The 18835-nt window shown below is 41.6% G+C and overlaps 1 protein-coding gene across 10 annotated transcripts in view; it reads right to left on the reverse strand.

The window, feature by feature from the left end:
* Window positions 1–18835, reverse strand: part of LINGO2 (leucine rich repeat and Ig domain containing 2) — a 1254957-nt gene that overhangs the window by 609708 nt on the left and 626414 nt on the right. The window lies entirely within an intron of this gene.

An 18835-nucleotide genomic window follows, 5' to 3' on the forward strand; every position in this document is an offset into this window, starting at 1 on the left:
GATTAAAACAGAAATTCAGGGGGAAAATCGGGTGTACATTATTATTATTATTATTATTATTATTATTATTCATAGCTAGCCCAACACAATTTTGTCAAGAATCTTTACCTAAAATAAAAAATAAAAAATGAATAAATATGAAATCCAAGTGTTGCGTAATTCTGTCAAATTGTTACAATTTTATTATTTTTCTTTCTCATTTATATTTATTTCTGGAAAAGCTAGAACATTATAGTTTCCCCAAGGGTTGTCCTCTTGTCACTCAAATGTCCTAGAGTCCAGAACATATATTATATCTAGTTTTTCAGTGATACTTCTCCAACTTAATTTGTGTCTTCTGATTTTGATGAACATGTTGGCGGTATCTAGAGATTAAATGCATCTAATTACAAATATCCAATATGCCCCTAATATGATTAAAATTGGTAATTCACATTCCACCAGTTTTTTATTATCTCGCTTGTTTGAAAAGAAATAGCAAAGCATGGGTTTATATGTGTCACATATATTCCTTTGCATCATTATGCATACAATTCCCTCAATCAGAGAGATCAATATAGCAACCCACAGCCACTAAGGAATGCATGTAGTACTGTTCAACTATTCGTTCATTTATTTGTACTCATTTATCACTTTCAAGGGATTAAATAAAGGCCTATTCCTGGCATTTTATCATAATTGCTTTAATGTTTGTCTGATTACTTCCCCTTTTTATATTAAATCTTCATATTTTGTTTTCTTAGAATAAGAGGCAGCCAGAAAGTCAAACCGTGCTTGCTCTCTGCCCCTAGGGTCTGATCTATTTACTTTTTGATATGCCAGTGTTCCTGGTTTTTTGGAAAATCAATATGGCTGTTATCCAAGCCTCAGGTTTTTAGGCCAATAGGAAGGTAACGTGTTCTTATAATTTGACCTTCTAGCTTTCTACCAAATGACCCATGTAACCATATTTTATTATGTGTCAACTTTTCTAGCTTACATAGCACAAAGTGATTGGGTCTCTAATCTATAATAGAATACAGAGCTGTAAAGAAGTAATTAGAGATTTTTACACAATCACATCATATTTATGGTAGAATTCAAACCAAACTAAGTTCAAATATGTATGCTAAAATCCCACTATGTTGGAGATGTTATCCTTAAAGTGGTTTTCCCATTAGGGACATTTATGACATATCCACAGGATAAATGGAATCTTTGGAAATGGAATTTGCATTCACCTTTCTCGCTGGGCTTCGCTGTTTCCGTAAGTACCATAGAACTGACAGATAGTTAAGGAAACAGCGTAGCTTGCATTGCTGCTTTCGTAACTGCCATACACTACTTTGGGAGTTACGGAAGCAGCGTAGCCCAGCGAGCTATGCTCTTTCCGTAATTCATGGTCGGAAATCACACGCTTCAGCCACAACACAGAGCAGTAGAACAGGGTTTAGGGGGCCCCGTTCTAGAGATAGGTGCGGGTGGTCTCAGAGGTGGGACCCACATCTATCTGACATGTATGACATCCTGTGGATATGTCATAAATGTCTCTGATGGGAAAACCCCTCTAAACTTGACCATGTTTGTAATATTTTGTGCTATTTAAAGGAAGGCTAAACTTTAGGCTACATTTTTTTTTCTAAATTTTTTACAAAGAGCTTACAATGATATACGTAAAATAACGAAAGAAGTAATACTCACCTTACCATACTCAAGCCGCTCCTCTGACGATGATTCCTGGGTACCCCACCATTCTCTGATCTTCCTGCTCCAGCGATAACACATTGACATGACATGTGACCATTGCAGCCAATCACTGGCTGCAGTGGTGACCTCAGTGGTGTTGACACATCACTGTTAAAACCAGTGATTGACTTCTTCGTTCACATGTCATGTCAACATCATCATCGCTGAAGCAGTAAGAGTAGAGACCGACGGGGGACCTGTGAAATGGGCACGGAAGCAGCAGATGATTGGTAAGGTAATTATTATTTATTTTATAGCTTTGTAAAAATGTTATTTGTCTGGCCAATACCTTTAAAGAGGACCTGTCACCTGCCCAAAAACGGCAGTTGGCACTACAGCTAGATTGCAGACGCCTTACACCGTTCCTGAGATATTGGGGCCGTTAGTTCTGGCATCTGATATGAAAATAAGGCCTTTGTTATTCCTATCAGCTACTAACATTTATTTATAATATTTTGAAAATGCATGTAATTAAATTAGAAATGTATTCATCTACCTTCCATCTTCCAATCTTCATTTGAATACAGATGATATTTTTTGTTTTATCAATTTCCATACTGTTCTATTACCCTTTCATAAAACTGAGACATAGTGGAGCTTGTGAATGGTTAGCCATGCCCAATGTATTAAGTAAAGGAAAAGAACTCATAAAATGTTGACTGAATGACTTTTAATTAGAAGGTCTTTAGTATAACATAGTTTGAAGGCCCCTGCATACAAGAACCGTGGCCCCTTCAAACAGCTGATCGGCAGGGGTGCCGAGAGTCGGACCCACACCGATATAATTTTGATGACCTATCCTAACGATAGGCCATCCATTTTAAAATCCGAAGATAAACCATTTTGAGTTTTATGGAAAGTAAGATCATTCACATAGATAGATTTCTAGTTATTTCAATGTGCAATACTGTTGTAGTATTATTGTGATACTAAAGCAGAAGTCATACGATATGATCTTGTAACTCAAGTAAATGCATAATGCCTAAAAATATGCATGTATAATTACATCAAAAGACATTGGTCATGCACAGGTGTTTTCAATTGTTTTTTTCATTTGCCACATAATAATTTTGGCTGAGTGGTGATGACCCTGCTGAGTATCCATTGCAGAATGTACCACTATGTAATTTAATCTAATCTGTGAGTGTTGCATAACCTCTTATTAACTTGATAAGTATAGTACTTGAAAGTTTTATGCAGAAACCATTGTGTTTTGCCTGAACAAATGAGCTACTTTTTATGTGTTTCCCTTTTTAAACCTTTAACATACTATACTGTTGTTGGAAGCATGAAATACTATTTCTCCAAACATATTCACAAAATTACCTCCATATAACATCATATGTTTATTTTCTGGCATAATATCAAGACCGTTTATTAAACTGGCAGAGAAAGAGCATCAATAATTTTGCCCTATAGAGCTCTGAATTCCATGCTCCCATTCAAACCGTAAACGGGTAGCTCAATGTATGTGAATTTATATAGCTACCCTTGAACTCAATGGGAGCTGTAGCAATCTTTATGTAATATACTCCTAGGGAAATCCTATGTGTTGGGAAGCAGGATAAGCAGTTCAGTGTTGGGATTTCATTGGTCCCATAGCAGTCAGTTGGTCTACCTTTATAGAAGGTACGGATATCGGTACACCTCCTGAAATCCCCAGTGATCAGCTGTGATCGCCAGGTGAAGCTCCAGCTGGTCATACATCTGGCCAGTGCAATGGAGGTGTTGTATTACTTCTTGGCTATCTAAATGAATGGCCAATCATGTGGTATATGGAGAAGCTGCGGTGGACCAGAGAGCTAGCAGTTCTTACTTAGCGCCTTCCTGCTCTGGCTCATAAGGATCACCAGGAGGGGGTTCTATGATGTACATTTTATATTAATGAGTGAGCATTAAAAGGCTGTGCTGGAGCGTTGGCAGTAACAAAATATAATGTATAATAGAGCAACCCAAATTTTGAAATTAAAGGCTATGTTCACCTTTGAGGGAATTTTTTTTTAGATAAGTCAGTGTGTTTATACCTTAGATGTGATAGATTACAAGTGGATCCTGTGTCTCAGAGACAGGCAGGACTCGCCGACACTGAACCCATCAGGTCCGCGGTACTGACAGGTTCAGTGAAAAACGAGCGGTACAGTTGTTCTGCATAGAGAATACAGAACAGCTGTCTCTCCAAAAGTAAAACAATTTTTAATAAAGACTATTAACAAAGTTATACTAATCACACTGACTAATCTATTTAATAAAAAAAAATGCCCTCTAAGGCTATGTTCACACGGAGTATTTTGCCTAGTTTTTTGACGCGGAAACCGCGTTGCAAAACTCGGCAAAAACGGCCCTAAAATGCCTCCCAACTGCCTTGCGGGAAAAAGAAGCGACATGCCCTATCTTCGGGCGTTTACGCCTCTGACCTCCCATTGACTTCAATGGGAGGCAGAGAAAGCGTATTTCGCTGTGTTTTATGCCCGCGGCGCTCAATGGCCGCGGGCGAAAAACGGCGCGAAAATCGGCGTGCAGGGAGAGGAAAATCTGCCTCAAACTCCCAAACGGAATTTTGAGGCAGATATTCCTCCTGCAAAATACTCCGTGTAAACATAGCCTTAGGCTATGTTCACACGGGGTCTTTTGCCGAGATTTTTGACGCGGAAACCGCGTCGCAAAACTCGGCAGAAACGGCCCGAGAACGCCTCCCATTGATTTCAATGGGAGGCGTCGGCGTCTTTTTCCCGCGAGCAGTAAAACTGCCTCGCGGGAAAAAGAAGCGACATGCCCTATCTTCGGGCGCTTCCGCCTCCGACCTCCCATTGACTTCAATGGGAGGCAGGAGAAAGCGTGTTTTATGCCCGCGGCGCTCAATGGCCGCGGGCGAAAAACGGCGCGATAATTGCTGTTCACACGGAGTATTTTGGGGGAGGAATATCTGCCTCAAAATTCCGTTTGGAACTTTGAGGCAGATATTCCTCCCCCAAAATACTCCGTGTGAACATAGCCTTAGGTGTTCATAAACCAATAATAAATAAAAAATATTATATAAAATGACTTTGATACACAAATTAAACATTGGTATATATCCTGCAACCCTTAAATACATCTTTTAAAAGGGTCTATTTTTTAAGACCATAGTCTTTTCACAGCGTTGCCTGGTAACCACTTCAAAGCCCAAATGGACTTCAAAGCATTGCATAGCAAAACGGATTATAAATAATTAACATTAATAGTACTTGATTAATCATAGAAATGTATAATAGCACGAAGAAGATGATTGTTAATAGCTTAGACAATAAACAGCAATCAGTAAATTGGTTTGAGAAAATTATAGCAGGTAAGTTTAGAATATGAAATATATCTCCCTGAGATGAATTCTACAGGATAGCATACTTATTAACATGTTAAATAACTTGATAACAACATTTCAAGCATGTCTAGGTCATAACCATTCTTTCTAGTTCTGTTGAAAGCCTATAATTACCAATACATAGTTAAACTTTCTGGTTCACTCTTGAGATTAATGTTTTGTTGGTGCATAAACCCAGTTGGCGAAACCATACAACCATTTGTTCTCTTACATGAGCCCCATCATCTCTATACCAAACTGTCATTGTGATTGGATGATGCCATACAAAATCATAAGGGTTCTCATTTGTTGCCAAGGTGGATGATAATTAATAGAGATTATGGTCTATTATGCCTGTCCATATGCTTATACATTCCTGCTGCATCATAAAGTACAGTGCTTTGCTAAAGTATTCACCCTCCTTAGGTTTTTTTGCTGTGTTTTTGCATTACATTATTGGAATTTAAATGGATTTTATATTTAATGTCATGTAATGGACCTCACAAAATAGTCTAAATTGTTACAGTGGATTAAAAAAAAATACCTTGTTTAAAAAAAAAAAAGTAAAAACTGAAATACTGCAATATGGTTGTCAAGGTATTTACTGAAATGAGTCTTTCTATCCCTTTGTCCCTCCCTCTTGGTTCCTTCACGTGATTTCTGGTATTGGTAATAAAGGACACCATTACCGGGTTGATCCTTTAATCTTCAGCGCCACTGTCTGTATTTCCCTTTTGTATGACTGAATAAAATGTACAAACACCTCCTTTATCTTTTGTCTAGAGCTGCAGTTTTGCTCGAGTGCCACTCATAAGATGGTGGAGGTGCATTGTCAGTCACACCTGCTTGAGAAAGGCTCGTGTTTGAGCTGAAACGTTGCACCGTGGAATAAAAGGATCTTTGCTTTGAAAATTTGGTAGTGCTGTCTCAATTTCTTTTTGCCTTGTTGGCATTAGTGGCCGTAATCCCAGACTTTCACCACCACCTACTGTATATATCCCAGACGTAGTTCCTATACCTCCAGTGTGCATGCAATCTAGTCAGGAAACTCCACCTACTCGTGGAGTAATGATCTACCAGAGATCCTATGCCAACTTCCATATTAGAATGTAAAGCAGACTGCAGCACTGTAATCCTAAAAATGAGGGATATGTACTTTGCGTATAGACGCAACATTAGTATACTATGAGGCTAAAGTGCTCACTGACAGCTCAGGAACGACCCAAGACCGCTTGCCAAAACACAGCCTGGGGACACATTACTGCCTATCTTAGACTGCCACAGTCTGTGAGAGATATACCAACCCCACACTTTACAACCAAGTCAGTGAGATACAAAGACAAACAATTAAAGGGAAAGTAAAAAGGGTTATCTGTCAGAGAGAAATCGGCAATGTCGCTTGTAGTCAGAGTCCACGAAGTCAGACCCACAAAGGAGGCGAGACTGTTAAGATGTTAAGAAATCCCACCTGCGGGTGCTTAGTCCGTCCATAAGATCGTCTTGTTCTGTTCACTGGAAAGAAAAATTAAGGTTGCTTGACATGCCTGCATTTTTCACCAAACTAAGTGCATATGTATTCACCACGTTTAATATGGACCTGCCAAATAAGGCCTGGTCAAACCAATTAACTTTAGAATTCAAATAATTAGTTGAATAAGGTCCACCTGTGTGCTATTAAAGTGTCACATGATGTCAGTATAAAAAACACCTATTCTGAAAGACCCCTGAGTCTCCAACACCACAACACAAGAAACATAAAGACCAATGAGCTCTCCAAACAGACCAGAGACAAAGTTGCACAAAAGTATAGATCAGGGTTAGGTTTTAAAAAAATAGCCCAAACTTTGAACATCCCATTAAATCCATTATAAAATGAAAAGAATTTTGGCACAACTACAAACTTGAAAAGAGAAGGCCGCCCAACAAAACTTACAGACCGGCAAAGGAGGGCATTAATCAGATATACAACAAAGACACCAACAATAACACTGAAGGAGCTTAAAAGATTGACTTCTGAGATGGAAGTATTTGTTTATAAGACCACTATAAGCCATACTGTCGTAGCTGTAGGGAATGTGGACCACTGGGCCACTCCGCCGTAACGAAGTAGCAGCTGGACAAACAAATGTCAATGACAGTCACTAGGGTGAGAGTACCTGTTTAGCTGGCTAGTGCTGGATAATTGGAAGCTGGTTGTGCTGGATAATCGGAACCGGACTTGTGCCGGATTATCGGAATCTGTCTTGTGCTGGATAATCGGACTTGTCTCATATACAGGACACGGAAACTGAAGTCATCATAGACACTGGACATGACACGGACACCGGACACGGATACTGAAGCCGTCATGGACACCGGACTCGAATACTGAAGTCATCATGTACACTGGATTTGGCACGGGCGCAGGTCACGGATACTGATTTTGACACGGACACTTAACTTGGCACGAACACCGGACACGGATACTGAAGTCGACACAGACACTGGACTTTGCGTATACACCGGACACGGATACTGAAGTCAACAAGGACACTGGACTTGGCAAGGACACCGGACACAGATACTGATGTCGACACAGACACTGGACCTGACACAGACACAGGACACCGATACAGGATACGGGATACAGGATTATGCTATGGAACCTTTGCAGACTAACACAGGGTTAGACACAACATTGCTCAGGCAATGAGGAAGTGGGTAGAGTTTTTTTTTTTTTTTTAAAGTCCCGGGTGTGCTGCGATTGGTTTGGGGTTAAATTCTTGGTGGGCTCTGGCCCTTTAAGATCGGGGATGAGCGCACATCAGGCCAGAGGAGAGAGCAGTGCGCACTGGCGTCTATGGGGAAGGAGACCCTGGCGGAGTTTGAGTCCTGCGGTCGCGGTTGCCGGTAAATGGAGAATGCCGGCACTCTGGACCATGGGATTTACACATACACTTCAAAGAGTGAGCAGGGTAGTAAAAAAAAAAGCCAAACCGTATGTGCAAGACTCCCCAAACACATGGAAAAAGGTTCTCTAGTCAGATGAGACAAAAATGTAACTTTTTGTCCATCATAGGAAACTTCCCATAACCCTAAAAACACCATTCCCACAGTGAAACATGGTGGTGGCAGTATCATGCTGTTGTGGCGATGATGTTCATTGGCAGGGACTGAAAAACTGGACAGGATTTAAAGAAACATCGATTGCATTACATACAGGGCATTTCTAAAGGAAATCCTATTTTAGTCTGCCAGAGATTCCGTCAGGACACTGACCCTACACATACTACTAAAGCCACACTGGAGTAGTTTAACGGGAAACATTTAAATGTTTTGGAATGGCCCAGACCTCATTCCAATTGAGAATCTGTGGCATAACTTAAAAACTGCTGTACACCAGCACAACCCATCTAACTTGGATGGCATAGAAAAGGGCTCTTACTATGTGAAACAACTCAGATTTCACAGTCGCTATTGACCACGGCATCTAGAGGTCAAACTGCTGAGATCAGAGTGATCTTTGATCCCAGTAGTTGTGGGAGGAGCATGTCTATATATAATAGCTACGCTACTGTCGCTGATCTCGTTGGTACAGTGGCAGTACCCATGAGATCAGTGGCATAGCTATAGAGATCGCAGCAGTGTAATGTAAAGTTTGATAACTCAAGCAGATATACAGAATAAAAATAAAAGGTTATGACATTGTTAATGTATTGACTAATACTTCTCATTAAAGACATGATTTTGCATGCTAGTGCATGTAGTTTTATGTGGGGGTGATTTAAGATCAATATAAATTAGGCCGGCTCATTGATCAACTGTTTCAAGTCCTGCATCTGCAGTTCTGCACTTTATACAGCAAGCAGTTAATATTACTAGAGAAGGTTACGGCTGGCTGCTTCATGGCAAGTATAGTATTACGCTGAATTGCTTGACCGACCATGCAATAGGTGGGGGTCCGACTCCACCAGAGTGAGAGCTTCTTTGATAGCAGCTCTCTGCTCTAGCTAAAGGGCAGGGGTTGTGCCGAGCAGGGGGCCACCCTCTATGATGTCCATATACCCTAACACTGGCGACTACCTCTTAAAGTTACATGTAAATTTGATTTAAAATGTAATATAAAGGGATGCAGCAGTATAAGAAAATTACAAAAATAGTACACCCATGTTATCTGACATATCTGACAAAAAAGAAGTCTTACTTATTATATTAACTACATTTCACCTAGTAAGTGAAAAAGCTCCAACTACGTAACTACAATGAGTCAGTCTCTGATGGCAGTACTGGAGCTGATGCTGGACTGTCAAACACCTTTCTAGCAGAGTTGCCACTCTTTAATAAACTAGTTAGGGAGCACAGGAGCAGGAATCACAGTCTGGAAATAATATCACACAATCGCTCGCAGCCTTTTCTATGAAAAAAAGACTTTCTTGAAAATTAACCCTATAAATCAGATCAAATACATCTTTCTTGTTTCCTATGCACTACCGTAAGTGTAAACTAGTTAAAAGAGATGTGTTTTATGCATGGACGAACCAGTTAGAGGAAGGTGGTATCACCTCTACAAAAGACATGCAAATATGGGAAACCACTTGCAAAAAAGACAATGTTATATGAGTGATGACATGTAAACACGTTCTGTATGAACCATCTTCAAAAACATCTTTGAGCTTACAGCAAAGAGGCAGCTTATTATTAACTAATTGACTAATAAGTGACAGCACGCTGATGTTAGCATGTCTGTCATTACATCAAGCTGTCCTCAGACAGGGCAGCATAAATATCTGACAGATCTGCTTTAAATACAGATGAGTTGGTGAATACTTCAATAAAGAATCTTTCTGATAAAGGAAAGTTTTAATCAAAGAATCTTTCCAAGAAGTAGACCTACATACAAAAAAAAGTCATGTCACTGGCTACCGGCCATAGTTTTTAAACATTTGTCAAAAGAAAGAGAAAAGGGCTCTGTGCTTTAATACAATGATGCTGGAGGCAGGTATCAGGACAGGGGGCAACTTTCTAATGTATACCTTGTCCTTATGCAGTCTGTGTGCACTGATCACAGGGTTTATTTGGGGCAACGGAGGAGCTATGCTGAACACTTTCTTGTCCTCTACAATGTTTTCTCCTATGTGTTATACAGGGTGGGCCATTTATATGGATACACCTAAATAAAATGGGAATGGTTGGTGATATTAATTTCTGTTTTTGGCACATTAGTATATGGGAGGGGGGAAACTTTTCAAGCTGGGTGTTGACCATGGCGGCCATTTTGAAGTCGGCCATTTTGTATCCAACTTTAGTTTTTTCAATGGGAAGAGGGTCATGTGACACATTAAACTTATCGAGAATTTCACAAGAAAAACAATGGTGTGCTTGGTTTTAACATTACTTTATTCTTTCATGAGTTATTTACAAGTTTCTGATAAAGATAGTGGGGCCATTCTTCATCAATGGAAACCTCAAGGCCACGGGATATCTGAAATTGCTACATGATGATGTGTTTCCCTCTTTATGCACTGAAGCTGGCACGTTCCCAGAGTTTTTCCAGCAAGATGGTGCACCACCACATTATGGGTGTCAGATCCGAGCATTCCTAGATGAACAGTTTCCTGCAAAGTGGATTGGTCGTCGTGGGCCAGTTGAATGGCTCCCTAGGTCTCCCGATCTGACCCCCTTAGACTTTTATCTTTGGGGTCATCTGAAGGTAATTGTCTATGCTGTGAAGATACGAGATGTGCAGCAACCGAAACTACGGATACTGGAAGCCTGTGCTAGCATTTCTTCTGCGGTGTTGCTATCAGTGTGTGAAGAGTGGGAGAAGAGGGTTGCATTGACAATCCAACACAATGGGCAGCACTTTGAACACATTTTATAAGTGGTCAGAAACTTGTAAATAACTCATGAAAGAATAAGGTAACGTTAAAACCAAGCACACCATTGTTTTTCTTGTGAAATTCTCGATAAGTTTGATGTGTCACATGACCCTCTTCCCATTGAAAAAACTAAAGTTGGATACAAAATGGCCGACTTCAAAATGGCCACCATGGTCAACACCCAGCTTGAAAAGTTTCCCCCCTCCCATATACTAATGTGCCACAAACAGGAAGTTAATATCACCAACCATTCCCATTTTATTTAGGTGTATCCATATAAATGGCCCACCCTGTAGATTAGATCCTTAGGTATTTGGAGCACGTTTTTTTTTTATAAAAGTCTGAACCCTTTGAAGAAAATAGGTGTTCTTTTAGATTAATACCAGACACAGTCCTAAACAAAAATAAGCTCCACTGCATCTAAAATAAAAAATATGAATTAACATTCTAAAAAGTCTTGACTACAAATAAGGTTTTGAATCCACAGCTCTATCTATAGCTCTGTATAAAGCTCTGTATATAGGAGACAGATAGGAGGCCGTGTGACTGCAGGATCAGACTAGACAGGGTTGGTTTGGAGTCGGCAACCATAGAGTGACAAACTGCATAGGAGATGTAAACACAAAACATTAGGACATTTTAATGGTAAACCCCTTTAGCAATAGTAAAATAATTTCAATTGTAACCCTGTGGAAATCTGCACACCCTGAAGCCATGAAAAGGGTCAGCACTTCAATATAAAATGGTACACAGTGGTGTTTTGTCCAACATGGACAACCAATAAAGATAAATGTGAAAGATATTAACTAATATTGGAGGTCTAACCCTTTTTCTTGAGTTTTGTGTATGCTACTGTTGTTAGGAGGTTCGGCACTTGGGGAAAATGCCTGGGTCAGCAATAATCTGTCCTCCTCTTGCCGTCACTTGTGAGGGATAAGACAAAGCTGCGACGTATGCTCCTTATTGGAGTGAACTGGACTGGATTTTCCAGAGAATGTTTCCGGTGTAGGAACAAGGGTGACTTTTGGGATATCCGAATTCTGAGAGAATGCTGGAATTTTGCAGGGGGAGAAGGAAGTTCCCGCAGTGTCTCTCACTCTCATTTTTGCTGCGGCAGTCATCTGGATCTATCAGTTCACTGGACTCTCTGAGTAGGAAGAGAATATTTTTGCTTGTGCACCCGGAGGACTTATGCTTTCTTTCAGGGAGATAGTGAGGAGTGTGACTCTTTCCATTTTTTGTAAAGCCAATGACTACATTTCATAATCTAGTATCTGAGATCTGACATGTTCTCTGTCACTGCAAGGCCAAATTGCACTATTTCTCACTACCTAGATTTAGTCAGTCTTATAAAATATGTGTGTGATATAAACAATTCTTAGATATTAGAAAGGGATTTCATTTCGGGAATTTGTACTGCTCAATCATGTGATTGCTTTACCTATAATCAGTCAAAGTCTGCAAAGCTCGGCTGGAGTTTTTGCGCTGACCATGGTCAGCTATTAAATCTTATCTTCCTGTCCCCCAGACCCACCGCTCCTCAGAGTCAAGTAATTTGTTATTTCCCTCGTGCTTTTATACTTTATACTTTTTATCTTGTTTATCTTGTGACCTTATATTTTTGCTGCAATAAACTCCTCATTTATCTTATTGCTGACTGTTCTTCGAGGCAGTCATTTCTGCATTAGGATCATTAAGAGACCTTAGTGTAGGGGTATGTCCACACGGCTTATTTTCGGCTGTTTTTCAGCCCGTAAACGGCTGAAAAATCGGAAGCCTCCAAACATCTGCCCATTGATTTCAATGGGAAATACGGCGTTCTGTTCCGACGGGCCATTTTTTTTACGCAACCGTTTTCAAAAACAGCCGCGTAAAAAACGGCTGTGAAAAAGAAGTGCATGTCACTTCTTGAGACGTTTTTGGAGCCGTTTTTCATTGACGCTATAGGAAACAGCTCCAAAAACGGCCATAAAAAATGCATTGAAAAACGCGAGTTGCTAAAAAAACGGCTCCGTATTTTCAGACGCTTTTTAGTAAGCGTGTGCACATACCCTAACAGTTTGTGCGCCCATCATAACAATTTCCTTTCTGAGAGTGCTATCTGCACTCCTCGAAGTCCTGCTTATTTTTTAAAAAGTGATCTGCATTGCTTTTTTGTATTGAATGTCTTAAACATTAAGTTTATAATATATGCAAATAAATATGATGTTATAAGGTGCATTTATCTTCATTAAATATTTTCCTTTGCATACAAATTGAAGGTGTGTGACAATAAATGATCAATTTGGTATAATCACCAATATTTCAATTCTAGCACCAATATTTGGATCCATAGTTTTTATTTTCCTTATTTGAATCATGCGCACCAGTTTATATCTGTCTTGTTTCTTTGCACTTGAAGGCAGCTGATACAAAATATATCTATCCTGCAAATCATAGCATCAGAATGGTTAAAACATTTTTCTCATTTCTCCTCAACAACTGCAAAACATCCATTTCATGTTTCTAATCCTGTCTGCCCTGCTAGGAGAAGATTCCTACCTACCTTTTCAATGTAAAAGCATTACATGCACAGCAGCCCAGTGAGCTTTGTCAAGCAAACAGTTTACGAGATTGTGACAGCAGCTCCCGAGCTGCAGCTCAGTGTAACAATGCAGGATTTAATATGCATGCTGTACTAGGAAGTCATATGACAAGACGTTTTATATGTATGCCGCAGATTACCAAATTAAATGCTTGCTATTTATATTGCTTGGTACAACAGTAAAAATCTGCTCTATCTCAGTTTTCATATGGCATTATATTAAAGGGGTTGTCCAGGAAAATGTTTTTTCTAAAAACTGTCCCCCAGCCTTGGTTTGCCTTCCCTAATCTCCCCTATTAAACTTCTAACCAGTTTCTGTTTGGTCTCGTCACTGCTGCTCTGTTTCTTTACATCCCTTGCTTCTGGTCCGGGCTGTTTCCTGTCTTGTAACCCACCATACCCATGATCCCCTGCTGCATCTGAGGAGACAGTTTGTATCCCCCCTAAATCTAATAAAAAGTTTTCCTACAGAAGGCAGCAAATTTTCATCATACTTTCTCAAAGAGTCCATACACACAGCACTGTCACATGCATCAACTCTATATAGCCGCACACAGTCTTTAGTCCTTAGGGGTCCGTATTATGAAATTATATGTGCACTTATATGGTGCCTCTGTATCACAGCATTTGAGGGAGAATTGTTCTGTTTGTACCTTGTGTATTTTCACAGAATCCCTGAAAAAAATAACTGTATGCTTAGAATCAGAGGCACGCTGAGGTACAATCTGAGCACATAGAAGGCTATGGGTGCCATATAATAGATCTGTACAATACGAATCCATAATACATGAGTATAAGCCTTTAGACAGGCAGTTGCTTCCTTTGCAGAGACACTTAGGCCCACTTCAGTTCTTTTCCACAGGGTGCTATCCATATTTTTAACGTATAGCACACTGACACATTCATTTCTATGGGGCCATGCACACTTCCGTTGTTTTAGACGCGAGGACCTGCAGGGGATTTCTGAACCAATGTCAGATCCACTTCAGTCTACATGCCAGAGCATTTCCTTCTGATAATGCAAAGATCGCCCTTATTGTCTCTCTTACTGGCAAGGCCCTGACATGGGCGAACCCCATCTGGGAACGTCAGGGACCCGTGACTTACAGTGTTTCCTACTGACTTTTCACACAGTATTTGAGGAACCTGGGCGAGTCTCTTCTGCAGCTGCATCCCTGCTGACCCTTCGGTAAGGAGATGCCTTCATGGGCGAGTATGCCATTTTGGTCCATACCCTGGTGCCAGAGCTGACCTGGAACAACAAAGCCTTGGTGGCTGCATTCTGGCAGGGTCTATCCTCCGATATCAAAGACGAGCTAGCCGCTCGGGATCTGCCTTCTACCCTAGATGACCTTATTCTTCTAGCCACCCGAATTGACATGAGGATCCAGGAACGGTCTCAAGAGGTTCGCTGGGTCAGAAAATTTCCTAGGCTGGCGCCTACATTTCAGCAACCCCTGCTGTCCTCATCCGCTGTTCCACCATAGGAGCCTATGCAAATAGACCGTCTCAAGTTGTCTGTCCAAGAGAAACAGCGCAAATGCACTTCGGGACTCTGTCTGTATTGTGGCCTCGGAGGCCATTTAGTGCGTCTGTTTCCCAAAAAGCCATAAAAACTCCAACACCTAGGATTGGTTGGAGAGACAACCTTAGGTAGAACAGGACTAAATAGTAAACTCTCCCCCAAATTGTCCATTCCCGTGACTATAATGTCTGGTGAGAAGATGCATCAGGTCTCTGCCTACCTGGACACCGGGTCTGCGGCAAACTTTATCCAACAGGACCTAGTGCATTATGCAATGATTCCCTTGGAAACACCCCTGGCTGTTGCCTCAGTGATCTCTTCGACTCTGCATTGACTACCGTGGTCTGAACCAGATCACGGTCAAAAATAAATACCCTTTGCCACTGATCTCTGAATTATTTGATTGTATACAAGGTGCCAAGATCTTCTCCAAACTAGACTTGCGTGGGGCCTACAACTTAATCCAAATCCGATAAAGGGGACGAGTGGAAAACGGCATTCAACACTCGAGACAGGCACTATGAATACCTGGTGATGCCCTTCGGCCTGTGTAACGCTCCCGCGGGCTTCCGAGAATTTGTGAATAATATCTTGAGAGATCTCCACTACGTCTGTGCGTTTGTCTATCTCGATGACATTTTGATCTTCTCCCCAGATCCAATGACACATCGGAGGCATAATGTCAAGTCCTGCTGCAATTAAGGGAGAATCGTCTGTATGCCAAGTTGGAGAACAGCACTATTGAAAAAAATTCTGTGCCCTTCCTCGGTTACATCCTCTCGGATCAGGGTCTCAAGATGGATCCTGAGAAAGTAAAGTCCATCCTGGAATGGCCACGTCTTCAGGGCCTGCGGTCCATACAGCGTTTTTTGGGATTCGCTAACTTCTACCGGCAGTTTATACCAAACGTCTCTTTATTGACTGCTCCCATCTCTAACCTTACCAAAAAAGGTATGAACGCCAAGATGTGGACTCCAGAGGCTGAATCAGCATTTAATAGCCTCAAGAGTGCCTCAACTTCAGCCTCGATCCTCATTCATGCTGATGTGCCTCGGCAGTTCTCATTGGAGGTGAACGCTTCTTCTGTTGGTGCAGGTGCACTTCTGTTCCAGAGAAGCTTCAAAGGAAAGGCAGTAGTATATGGGTATTACTGGAGACTTTTTTCCTCCGCAGAGCGCAATTACTCTATTGGGGATCAGGAGTTACTGGCCATCCAATTGGCTCTGGAGGAGTGGAGACATCTGCTTGAGGGCACAGCTCACCTCATCCTGATATAAGCCGACCACAAGAACCTTACCTATCTCCAGTCAACTTAGCGGCTAAACCCCCGTCAAGCCAGGTGGTCGCTGTTCTTCACCCGTTTCCAATTTGTGATCCACTACCGTTCCGCTGACAAAAATGTGACGGCCGATGCCCTGTCCAGGTTATTTGAAACAAAGGATACTGTGGAGAGCCCTCAATGTATCATAGACCCGTCCTGCATTGTCACTGCCAATCCTCTGCAAGTTAGAGACATTCTTCCGTGTCTGACTTTTGTTCGGTTGGCAAACAGGAGAATAATTCTTCGCTGGGGACACAGCTCCAAACTGGCTGGGCACGCTAGTGTTCGTAAAACTCGTCATTTCTGGTGGCCCACGGTTCCCAAAGATATTGTGGATTTGTCTCTTCCTGCACTGTGTGTGCTTCTAACAAGGTTGCTCACTCCAAGCCTGCCAGTCTGCTCGAACCTCTGCCTCTACACAATGCCCCCTGGCAGCACATTGCAACGGACTTTGTCACAGACCTTCTTCCCTCAGCAGGATGCAATACTGTCTGAGTGGTGGTGGATCGGTTCTTGAAGATAGCATGTTTTATCCCGCTGACCGGCCTACCTTCTGGTCCTCGACTGGCAAATCTTTTCATTCAGCACATCTTATACTTCCATGACTTGCCCCTTCATATCGTGTCTGATCTGTAAACTCCTAGATGTGAAATTGGACTTTTCCTCACCCTACCACCCCAGTCCAATGGTCAAGTCGAGAGAATTAACCAGATCATGGAGAATTATCTTTGTCACTTCATTTCCATCCAGCATGATAACTGAGTACAGCTTCTTTAATAGGCCGAGTTCTCATATAACAACCACACAAGTGAGTCCACTACTTTCACACCGTTCTACATTGTCTACGGTCAACATCCACGAATCCCTCTTCCTGTTTCGACTACATCTCAGGTACCCGTAGCTGACTCTGCAATTGGGGACTTTCTGAAAATCTGGCAGCAGTCCCGGTCTTCTATTCTGCTGACAGTCGATTGTAAAGGAGATCCTGGACTGCAAGGGGGTAGGAGGACTTTCTATTTAGTGGATGGGAGAGGGTTTGGTCCGGAGGAGAGGTACTGGGAGCCAGAAGAAAATCTTAATGCCCCTACCCTCATTAAGATATTCCTCTCTCACTCTGGACCCAAGAAGAGGGGGCATAAAGAAGGGGAACTGTAATGTCCGCGGTCGAGGACCGCAGACCCCTCTCATCCTGGCCACGTCTGCCTCCCCGGAGACGCCAGCACATGCGGCCCTCGTGCCCTGCAGTGACCACTAGGGTGCATGCGCGAGCTAATTCCTGGCTTTAATGGGCCAGCGCACACACATATAAAGAATTAACTAATTACTCCCAGACCACCCTGGTCTATAAAAAGGGCCCTGCCCTTTCACTCCTTGCCTGAGTGTTGTGTGAATTCCTATGTTTGACTTGTAAATGGTCCCTTAGTCATATCCTGTTCCCAGTGTTCCCGTGCCCTGCTACCTGTATCCTGTATCCCGTGCTGTATTTCTTCCTGTACCCTCTCTAGTGTTGGAGTCGTGTTGTGCCGTCTGCTTTGCCTGCTGTCTTACACCACGTCTGGTGTCATCTTCCACGCCTGGTACCTCCTGCCACGTTTTGCATCACCTGTCGTGAAAGTACCATCTGTCCTTAAGCCGCTGCTGCTGTCTGGACTATTGCAAGTACCTTGTGCTTGGACTTTGTATAGACTTGGTACCACATGCCACAGAAAATGAGAACCGCACACACACACACACACACACACACACACACACACACATTTAGTTAATAAGGCAAATAGAAAGCGTAATACAAGTGAAAAGGTAGGGGAGCTAGGCACAACCCTAGTGACCCTAATACAAGGAGGTAGTAATAATGGGGGACACTAGACCAGTGAACCCCACCAAATACCAGCCCTTTTACAAACCCTATTAGAGAATCCTGAGTTAATAGAGTGGAGTCCTCTGTTCGGAATCTTCATCTCTTGGCCAGATTGGAGAGCAGTTGCAAAAAGCTTATTTTGTTCTGAAAAACCAGTCCTGTCCTGCATCACACAAGCAGTGGATATAAATGAGAGCGGTGTAATGCTTAATTTCTCCTGTGGCGGCACTGCAGAGAAACTGAACATTTACTGAGAGGTTTTTCCACAGATTACAGCTGATAACTGAGTGTCACAGAAGGGGGTTGATTTGTGATTAGCTTATTGTAAAAAACAGACAATACCTTTAACATACAGAGTACGTTCAGAAATTTGCCACTACTGATGTAACATATGCAGACTTGTGAATGTGAATAGGATTTTGAAAAACTCCTTTCGTATTTTACAGTACCTTGTTGCAGATTTTTGGTGCAGAATTTGCATCGAAAATCTTTAACAAATGAATGTCTGATTATGGCATAAAGAGTTTTATAGTTTTAACAGATATATATATTTATTTGAGTGTTAAATTAAAAATTCAATGTTTAACAGCAGTGAATTGGCATTGTGGGTTCCAATCCCTATTTTTA

Source organism: Rhinoderma darwinii, chromosome 1, assembly GCF_050947455.1.
Source record: "Rhinoderma darwinii isolate aRhiDar2 chromosome 1, aRhiDar2.hap1, whole genome shotgun sequence".
NCBI classification, from domain to species: Eukaryota; Metazoa; Chordata; class Amphibia; order Anura; family Rhinodermatidae; genus Rhinoderma; species Rhinoderma darwinii.